Source organism: Coregonus clupeaformis, chromosome 35, assembly GCF_020615455.1.
Source record: "Coregonus clupeaformis isolate EN_2021a chromosome 35, ASM2061545v1, whole genome shotgun sequence".
Lineage (NCBI taxonomy): Eukaryota > Metazoa > Chordata > Actinopteri > Salmoniformes > Salmonidae > Coregonus > Coregonus clupeaformis.
Window position 1 is genome coordinate 16,458,381 of NC_059226.1, and position 11,218 is coordinate 16,469,598.

General features: G+C 46.8%; 1 protein-coding gene across 7 annotated transcripts in view; it reads right to left on the reverse strand.

Annotated features, from left to right (window-relative positions):
* The window catches only part of LOC121569635 (MAGUK p55 subfamily member 3-like), a 37,095-nt gene extending 36,743 nt beyond the window's left edge, over positions 1-352 (reverse strand). For all 7 annotated transcript variants that reach the window (XM_045210878.1, XM_045210876.1, XM_041880760.2 and 4 more), the window contains exon 1: positions 210-352. The gene's annotated coding sequence lies outside the window, so the exon portion shown is untranslated. The remainder of the gene's footprint in view (positions 1-209) is intronic.
* Between the last annotated feature and the right edge of the window lie 10,866 nt (positions 353-11,218).

Sequence of the window (11,218 nt, forward strand, 5' to 3'; positions counted from 1 at the left end):
CTCTCCATCTTCCTCCCTCCTTCTGTCATCTTCCTCTCTCTGCAGTGCTACAGTGCTCTGCTTTCCTCACGTCGCCAGCCGGCCAGCAGAGAAGAAACACACAGGATAACACAGAGCATCTTCCTCTAGCTGACGCTTCACAGAAAGACTAGAAATACAAAACATCAGGAGCAGACATGACAGTAATGTACACACAGACATTTCCTTACCGTTCTCTCTGTCTCTCTGTCCTTCTCTCTCTCTATGTGTCTCTCCTTCCTCACTGCAGCCACACTGTTTATTTCGCTCTGATTCCTCCTCCGCCTTCTGCGCTCACAAACCTGCTGCTACAGAACGTCCGCCTCCTCCCCTCTCTCTCTCTCTCTCTCGCTCTCTCTCTCTCTCAAATCTCCCCTCCCCTCACGGTCCTCCCTCCCCTCCCCTTCCCCCAGCTCTCTTGCTCTACTGCACTCTCTCTCTCTCTCTCTCTCTCTCTCTCTCTCTCTCTCTCTCCCTCTCTCTCTCTGTCTACAGCATCAGACTGCTTTGGAGCTGTATTGGAGCTGACAGCTGGGATCTTTATATTGCTATCTGTTATGACATACACAGGGCATACTGTATATGGTCAGTACCCTCCAGAGCAAAGCATCTATTCTCCTCCATTAGCCCTCTCTCCCTTTGTTTTCTCAATCCTCTCCCCTCTGCCCTCCTGGTTAATTGCCTTCACCCGGCTGTCTTTGATACTCGGCGTGTTCTCTCTCTCATTCACAATCAGTCTAGAGGATGAAAAAGAGATGGAGAGAGAGTGCTGTCCCCTCCCCCTCTCCTCCTGTGTCGGTGCAGTGGCTGCTGGCTGGCTGCTGGCTGGCTGAGGTTATGGAAGCTAGCTAGCTAGCGGCTGCTGCTCCTTTGTCCGCTAACATGTAGCTCACTCACAGAGACACACAGCGTCTGAATGAGGGGCTCCCCCCTGTATTCTCATGGTAATACAGGAGGGCAAGTGTTGTCTGTGTGCTTTTGTGCCATGTGAGGATTTCTCCCAGGGTCCTCGGGGTAACAAGTGACTAGCACAGAGAAACACACCCACACACACAAAGTCATAATTCTCAAATAAAGAAACACATTCTCGCATAAACATACCTACACACATAAATAAAGCATAAAGATGTGAAAGACAGTCCTTCCTCTGACTTAGTGTTTATATTAGTAATGACACAGACGTTCTAATGTTTTTGTACTAACTATGTTTTGACTGGTTTAAATGCAAGGCAACTGGACTTATTATAATGCCTTCATGACCCGGAATTATATGGAAATGTGTATGTTCCTGCCTCTGTGCACTGTGACACTGGCACAAGCTCACACCCACCCACACACACAGACATACAGACATACAGACAGACAGACAGACACACACACACACAAACACACACACACACACACACAGACACAGACACACAGACACACAGACACACACAGACACACACAGACACACACAGACACACACACACACTGTTGCTGTCGTGACCTGGAATATGTGTATATCTCAGCATCGTGACACCCCTGGCTCTGAGAGGTCACATGGTACGAGGGGCGTCCTCCTCCTTGCCAACCGGCATCGTTAATTAAAGCAGAGGTTGTTATGGGTCTCTGATCTAACTGATTCACAGGCATCTGTTAACCTCGTCCTCTCTGGGGAGAAAGGATGGACCAATGGAGGGATTTGGGGAGCGTGTGTGTGCGTGTGCATGTGTGTGTGTGTGTGTGGGGTGGGGGGTGTCAATAGAAAAAGGGGCATTACCATCTGTCTGTTTCTCTGTACTATACATTATGTGCTTGTCTGTTTCCTCATAGCATCCCTCTCTCCCTCTCTCCCTTTCTCAGCCGGCCATCCATTTCACATATAGGCCACGTGACACACTGATATCTCCGTCTACAAAGACAACATATGGAGAGACAGAATAATTCTACCTATCTTGTGTTGTTTCTATGATTCACGTCATTCAGGTTAGAATGAGTAAGAAGGATTCAATGTCTCATATGGACTGGAACACCTGTCACCACATATACTGTACAGCCTATAAGAATCTTACACAATATCCACAGCCAGCAGACTCAGTCCAATAAGTACAGTGGCTTGCGAAAGTATTCACCCCCCTTGGCATTTTTCCTATTTTGTTGCCTTATAACTTGGAATTAAAATTGTTTTTTGGGGGGTTTGTATCATTTGATTTACACAACATGCCTACCACTTTGAAGATGCAAAATATTTTTTGGGGTGAAACAAACAAGAAATAACACAAAAAAACTGAAAACTTGAGCGTGCATAACTATTCACCCCCCCAAAGTCAATACTTTGTAGAGCCACCTTTTGCAGCAATTACAGCTGCAAGTCTCTTGGGGTATGTCTTTATAAGCTTGGCACATCTAGCCACTGAGATTTTTGCCCATTCTTCAAGGCAAAACTGCTCCAGCTCCTTCAAGTTGGATGGGTTCCGCTGGTGTACAGCAATCTTTAAGTCATTCATTGACTAGGCCATTCCAAGACATTTAAATGTTTCCCCTTAAACCACTCGAGTGTTGCTTTAGCAGTATGGGTAATTGTCCTGCTGGAAGGTGAACCTCTGTCCCAGTCTCAAATCTCTGGAAGACTGAAACAGGTTTCCCTCAAGAATTTCACTGTATTTAGCGCCATCCATCATTCCTTCAATTCTGACCAGTTTCCCAGTCCCTGCCAATGAAAAACATCCCCACAGCATGATGCTGCCACCACCATGTTTCACTGTGGGGATGGTGTTCTCGGGGTGATGAGAGGTGTTGGGTTTGCGCCAGACATAGCGTTTTCCTTGATGGCCAAAAAACTCAATTTTAGTCTCATCTGACCAGAGTACCTTCTTCCATATGTTTGGGGAGTCTCCCACGTGCCTTTTGGCTAACACCAAACATGTTTGCTTATTTTTTCTTTAAGCAATGGCTTTTTTCTGGCCACTCTTCCATAAAGCCCTGCTCTGTGGAGTGTACGGCTTAAAGTGGTCCTATGGACAGATACTCCAATCTCCGCTGTGGAGCTTTGCAGCTCCTTCAGGGTTATCTTTGGTCTCTTTGTTGTCTCTCTGATTAATGCCCTCCTTGCCTGGTCCATGAGTTTTGATGGGCGGCCCTCTCTTGGCAGGTTTGTTGTGGTGCCACATTCTTTCCATTTTTGAATGATGGATTTAATGGTGCTCCGTGGGATGTTCAAAGTTTCTGATATTTTTTCATGACCCAACCCTGATCTGTACTTCTCCACAACTTTGTCCCTGACCTGTTTGGAGAGCTCCTTGGTCTTCATGGTGCCGCTTGCTTGGTGGTGCCCCTTGCAGACTCTGGGGCCTTTCAAGACAGGTGTATATATACTGAGATCATGTGGCAGATCATGTGACACTTAGATTGCACACAGGTGGACTTTATTTAACTAATTATGTGACTTCTGAAGGTAATTGGTTGCACCAGATCTTATTTACGGGCTTCATAGCAGAGGGGGTGAATACATATGTCACGATCGTCTGAAGGATGAGACCAACGCGCAGCGCGTGTACCGATAAACATGATGACTTTATTTAATTAAAGTGCAACACGACAAAACAATAAACCACGATCATGAAGTTCCACGGTGCACTCACCGTAACGGAAACAAAAACCCACAAACCCCACAGGAAAACATTCAGAATAAATATGGCTCCCAATCAGAGATAACGAGCCGACAGCTGACACTCGTTACCTCCGATTGGGAGTCATAGACAAACCTAGAAATACAACCAACAGAAAGGCAAACCTAGAAATACAAAACCAAAACAAAAGACACCCTAAATGAAAATAACAACCCTGGCTCAACAATCAGAGTCCCTGGAGCCAGAGTGTTACAGTACCCCCCCCTAAAGGTGCGCACTCCGGGCGCACCAGCATACCGTCTAGGGGAGGGTCTGGGTGGGCGTCTGTCCAGGTGGCGGCTCTGGCCCAGGTCGTGGTCCCCACCCCACCATAGTCATTACCCACTTAATATGCCTCCTACACATTACCCCCCCCCAACTACACCCCACTGGGTTAAGGGGCGGCACCGGACTAAGGGGCAGCACCGGACTAAGGACCAGCACCGGGATAAGGGGCAGCACCGGGCTAAGGGGCAGCACCGGGCTAAGGGGCAGCACCGGGCTAAGGGCCAGCACCGGGATAAGGACCAGCACCAGGCTAAGGAACAGTACCTGACTAAGTGGCAGCACCGGACTGAGGGGCAGCTCCGGACTGAATGGCGGATCCTGGCTGGCTGGCTCTGGCGGATCCTGCTGCTCATGGCTGGCTGACGGATCTGGCTGCTCATGGCAGCGGAAGGCTCTGGCTGATCCTGTCTGGCAGAAGGCTCTGGCTGATCCTGTCTGGCAGAAGGCTCTGGCTGATCCCGTCTGGCAGAAGGCTCTGGCTGATCCTGTCTGGCGGAAGGCTCTGGCTGATCCTGTCTGGGCGGAAGGCTCTAGCGGCTCGGTCTGGCGGACGGCTCTGATGGCTCATGGCAGACGGGCGGCTTTGCAGACTTTGGGCAGGCGGGCAGTTCAGCGCCCTTGGGCAGACGGGCAGTTCAGGCGCCGGACGGACAGTTCAGGCCCTGTTGGGCAGACGGCAGACTCTGGCCGTCTGAGGCGCATCGTAGGCCTGTGGCGTGGTGCCGGAACTGGAGGTACCGGGCTGAGGACACGATCACAGGGCTAGTGCGGGAGAAGCAACAGGGCATGCTTGGCCCTGGGGGGACGCACCGTAGGCCTGTTGCGTGGTGCCGGAACTGGAGGTACCGGGCTGAGGACACGCATCACAGGGCTAGTGCGGGGAGAAGCAACAGGGCATGCTTGGCCCTGGGGACGCACCCGTAGGCCTGTTGCGTGGTGCCGGAACTGAGGTACCGGACTGAGGACACGCATCACAGGGCTAGTGCGGGGAGAAGCAACAGGGCATGCTGGACCCTGAGAACGCACATAAGGGCTAGTACGGAGAGCCGGAACAGGGCATGCTGGACCCTGGGGACTCACATTAAGCCTAGTGCGGAGAGCAGGAACAGGCCGGACTGGGCTGGCGACGCGCACCGTCTCCCTGGTGCGGGTGGCGGAACAGGCCGGGCCGGGCTTGCGAGCGCACCGTATCCATGGTGCGGTGGCGAACAGGCCGGGCCGGGCTGGCGAAGCGCACCGTATCCCTGGTGCGTGGAATAGGAACAGGACGGGCTGGGCTGGCGACGCGCACCGTATCCCTGGTGCGAGTGGCCGGAACAGGCCGGGCCGGGCTGGCGTAGCACACCGTGGACCTGGTGCTTGGAGTAGGAACAGGCCGGTCCGTGCCGGGAACACACACCACTGGCCTCAACCGAGGATCAGGAACGGGCCGGACCGGACTGGCAACACACCTCAGTCTTTCACGCCGTGCCACAAACACTTCCCTTCCTCTACTCGCCAATGGCTCCCGTATTCCGTTAGCCTTCTCTCCTTTTCTCCCTGTGGCAGCCTCCTGCTGCCCAGCCGCTCAAACCATGTGCCCCCAAAAAATTTCTTGGGGTTGCCTCTCGTCCTTCCGACGAAAAACCTGCTGCCGCCGATGCTCCTCTCTCGCCAGGGCCTTGATCTTCCCCCAAGGTCCCTTGCCTCCGAGCATGTCCTCCCAGGACCACGATGTGCCCACCTGGGCCATCGCCAGCCTCTCCATCTCCTTACCCGGCGCCTCCACCCATGTCCAGTCTCTTTGCTCCTGGACACGCTGCTTGGTCTTCTTATGGTGGGTTTTTCTGTCACGATCGTCTGAAGGATGAGACCAACGCGCAGCGCGTGTACCGATAAACATGATGACTTTATTTAATTAAAGTGCAACACGACAAAACAATAAACCACGATCATGAAGTTCCACGGTGCACTCACCGTAACGGAAACAAAAACCCACAAACCCCACAGGAAAACATTCAGAATAAATATGGCTCCCAATCAGAGATAACGAGCCGACAGCTGACACTCGTTACCTCCGATTGGGAGTCATAGACAAACCTAGAAATACAACCAACAGAAAGGCAAACCTAGAAATACAAAACCAAAACAAAAGACACCCTAAATGAAAATAACAACCCTGGCTCAACAATCAGAGTCCCTGGAGCCAGAGTGTTACAACATATTCATGCACCACTTTTCTGTTATTTATTATTTTAGAATTTTTTTAAACAAGTTATTTGTTTCACTTCACCAATTTGGACTATTTTGTGTATGTCCATTACATGAAATCTAATTAAAAATCCATTTAAATTCCAGGTTGTAATGCAACAAAATAGGAAAAACGCCAAGGGGGATGAATGCTTTTGCAAGGCACTGTTCATTACATAATGGATTACAACAATTACACAGAAATGATCAGACATTACATCTATTAATAACAGCTCCTGATAATAACCTCTGAGAGGAGCCACATCGTGATCTAACCTCTGGATCAGGAGAGCGGGAGTCGTGACACATCCTAGCCTAAAACAGGCCCCCACACTGGGTATGAGTCACTTCCTCACCCGTCCCCCTCTCTCCAAGGACTGGATGACTTACAGGCTCAGACAGATAAACAAACAGCCGATAAATAAATAAATGAGGAGGCAGAATGCACACAGATTGTGCCACTGCCAAGCATCAGCTTCTGTCAAGAGTTGTACTTGATTCAGTACTGATCTATGAGGAAACGTTGGCGTTCCTCTATTATGGAAGAAGTCTGTCTTTTATAGGAAGAAGTCTGTCCTTTATGGGAAAAAGTCTGTCCTTTAGTGGTGATTTTATTACATTACACTTAGTCTAGTTAAAATATGAACTTCTGAGAATGGACTATTATTGATGTTATTATTTTATGTTCCAGAGGGTGTAAAGGGCTTGAGGTTATATTATTTGATATATACAAATAGGAAAGGATTAACGGAGAAATCACAGAGCCAAATCATTCAATCTCTCTGGGCTAGAGCTAGCTAGACGACTGTGCTTAAATGTCCTGATATTAACTGCCCTCATATTTACTGCTCTCTCTCTCATTCTCTCATTCTCTCTCTCTCTCTCGGATATAAATCAGATTGATGTCGTTTAGTTGGACTGGAGGCTTAATGCCCCTTTAGCCTAATGCCATTTGGCGCCAGGTTCTCACTGTTTTCTCTCCCAGTAGTAGCCAGGAGTGTTCGATATGATTGTCTATCTCCTCTCTCCCTACTACTCTCTGCATTAGCTCCTGGCAGACAGCCTTCTCAAGGCCTAGCTCTCAACTCAGACCACTCCATCTCCACTTCTCTGTCCAGGCTGCTGCAGATAACAGCTAGGAGAAAGATCCGATACGACCAATAACAGTGGAACACATTCAAGTTTGAAGCTATCAGATTCACTTTGCCAGAGATACTGCATTTGGACTAGAAAATAGGATGAACTCATAGCACCGCAAATTAGGCCCATTTTCAGTATAACTGATACAGTATTTAAACAAGCAAACCACAGGTAAGACATAGAATTCATTTAATCCACACCCGTTTTCTCCTTTACACTACATTTGAAATGCATAGCTTTTTATTAAAAGTAAATATTGCAGAGCACATCAAGGGCAAGAAGGACCTCCGGGTATGACGAGTGAGATAATAAACAGATGCTTGACGGATGGATAAACGGATGGTTGTATGAGTGGAGGGACGAATGAGTGAATAAGTGAAAGGAGGGGAATGATCAGTGAGGTGCCTGGCTGAGGGGACCATGGGACGTTTTGGCAGCTGCCAGCCAGGATTCAAGGTTGCTGGGAAATGTTTAATTGTGTTTAAAGCTGCGGTTCTGCAGGAGTAGGATACATTAATTTAAGTCAATTACAGCCTGCATGTCTGCACCAAGCAGAGAGGAGAGGGAGGGAGGGAGGAAGGAGGAGAGAAGAGGGAGAGAGTACGGAAAGAGGAGACAGTGGACGGGATCCTAACCTTTAACAGCTATAAAATAGTTGACCAGGCCAGGTGGCTCCAGCTTTCTTTGTAGTACCAGTATTCCCTTTCATAGAAATGTAATAGATTGTATTATTATCATCATCTGTCATGCACTGTTAAACCTTAAGTTATAGTGATAGTAAACAATGTCATCCACCATCTGCCAGTTACTCCTCTTCTACTCCCCAATACATCAGCCCTTCGGCATCTGCTCTCCCTGCAGCTGTTTGTGGTGTCTCTACACAACTAACAATTTATAGGATGGGATAGGAACAACTATCTCAATATTTCAACACTCAAATCTCCTCCGATAGGAGTTGCCACTTTTTAATATCTCCCAATATCTGCTGGCAATATTGACCTAAACATTGCCAGAGTATCACTGCATTTAGACAGGGGCAGGTGATTTCTGAGGGACACTGATAGTGTCCTGTTGCTAATGGAAGAATCTCCCAGTGTATGCTTACATATAAATTGTTTTTCACACACTTTCTTAAACAACAGGTGTAGACTAACAGGGAAATACTTTCTTACGGGGCCTTCCCAACAATGCAGAGAGAAAAATAATAGAAAAATAATAACACAAGGAATAAATACATAATGAGTATCGATAACTTGGTTATATACACGGGGTACCACTACCGAGTCGATGTACATGTGTACGATGTAATTGAGGTAGATATGTACTGTATACACTGAGTGTACAAAACATGCTCTTTCCATGACATAGACTGACCAGGTGAATCCAGGTGAAAGCAATGATCCCTTATTGATGTCACCTGTTAAATCCACATCAATCAGTGTAGATGAAGGGGAGGAGACAGGTTAAAGAAGGATTTTTAAGCCTTGAGACAATTGAGACATGGATTGTGTATGTTTGCCATTCAGAAGGCAAGACAAACGATTTAAGTGCCTTTGAATGGGGTATGGTAGTAGGTGCCAGGCGCACCGGTTTGAGTGTGTCAAGAACTGCAACTCTGCTGGGTTTTTCACGCTCAACAGTTTCCCATGTGTATCAAGAATGATCCACCACCCAAGGGACATTCAGCCAACTTGATTAAACTGTGGAAAGCATTGGAGTCAACATGGGCCAGCATCCCTGTAGAATGCTTTCGACACCTTGTGGAGTTGAAGCTGTTCTGAGGGCAAAAGAGGGTGCAACTCAATATTAGGAAGGTGTTCCTAATGTTTTGTACACTCAGTGTAGGTAGGGATAAAGTGACTAAGCAACATGATAGATAATAAACAGTAGCTGCAGCGTATGTGATGAGTCAAAGAGTTAGTGCAAAAAGGGTAATGCAGATAGTTAAATAGTTAACCAATATCTACCTGAACTAACTATTTAGCAGTCTTATGGCTTGGGGGTAGAAGCTGTTCAGGGTCCTGTTGGTTCCAGACTTGTCTATGACTTGGGTGGCTGGAGTCTTTGACAATTTTTAGGGCCTTCCTTTGACACCGCCTGGTATAGAGGTCCTGCTGTAGGGCTTTGGATGTAGTCCCTGTCCCCCTAATAGTGGTGTGATAATCCCTGTCCCTGGGAAAGTGGTGGTGTGATAAAAAGTCGAACCACAGCTCTATCTCACCGTGAGTCTGACTGAATGAGACAGACTGGATCTCTGGGTAATTGATCTCTTTATCTGTTCAACACATGAAGAGGACGCTATAGAAGGCCTTTCAAAAGGAGCAGGGGAAGTTCCTCGAGACGACGCCCTGGCTCCGGTTGCTCGAGGCTCGATAGTTATTGGATTGCGTCCCCATTCCCACAGCTCCGGCGGGTCAAATGAATGGGTTGTGTATCGCACAGACACTAATTCAGCTGGATGTGCCTATGGGCTGTGATGGGCTGTGATGGGCTGATCTAGGCTAAATAGCATGAGGCATCCTCCATGTACAGTGCCTTCAGAAAGTATTCATACCCCTTGACTTATTCCACATTTTGTTGTGTTACAGCCTGAATTCAAAATGGATTAAATAAATAAAGAATCGCACCCGTCTACACCCAATACCCCATAATGACAAAGTGAAAACATGTTTTTTGAAATTTTAGCAAATGTATTGAAAATGAAATACAGAAATATCTCATTTACATAAGTATTCACACCCCTGAGTCAATACTTTGTAGAAGCACCTTTGGCAGCGATTACAGCTGTGAGTCTTTCTGGGTAAGTCTGTAAGAGCTTTGCACACCTGGATTGTACAATATTTGCCCATTATTCTTTATAACATTTCTTCAAGCTCTGTCAAGTTGGTTGTTGATCATTGTTAGACAGTCATTTTCAAGTCATGCAATATATTTTAAAGCCGATTTAAGTCAGAACTGTAACTAGGCCAATCAGGAACATTCAATGTCGTGTTGGTAACTAACTCAGTGTATATTTGGCCTGGTATATGAAGAGTGGGACTCAGTGATGTGTTGTGTTGGATTTGCCCCAAACATAACACTTTGTATTCAGGATATAAAGTTAATTTCTTTGCCACCTTTTTTGCAGTTTTACTTTAGTGCCTTATTGGAAACGGGATGCATGTTTTGGAATAGTTTAATTCTGTACAGGCTTTCTTTTTTCACTCTGTCATTTGGTTAGTATTGTGGAGTAACTACATTGTTGTAGATCCAACCTCAGTTTTCGCCTATCACAGCCATTAAACTCTTTAACTGATTTAAAGTCACCATTGGCCTCATGGTGAAATCCCTGAGCGGTTTCCTTCCTCTCCGGCAACTGAGTTAGGAAGGATGCCTGTATCTTTGTAGTGACTTGGTGTATTGATACACCATCCAAAGTGCAATTAATAACGTCATCATGCTCAAAGGGATATTCAATGTTTGCTTTTATTATTTTTACCCATCTACCAATAGGTGCCCTTCTTTACGAGGCATTGGAAAACCTCCCTGTTCTTTGTGGTTGTTTCTGTGTTTGAAATCCACTGCTCGACTGAGGGACCTTACATATAATTGTATGTGTGGGGTACAGAGATGAGGTAGTCATTCAAAAATCATGTTAAACACTATTATTGCACACAGAGTGAGTACATGCAACTTATTACGTGACTTGTCAATAAAAATGTTACTCCTGAATTTATTTAGGCTTGCCATGGCAAAGGCGTTGAATACTTATTGACTCAAGACATTTCAGCTTTTCATTTGTAATTAATTTGTAAAAATAAAAAATAAACATAATTCCACTTTGACATTAGAGGGTATTGTGTATAGGCCAGTGACACAAAATCTCAATGTAATCAATTTTACATTCGGGCTGT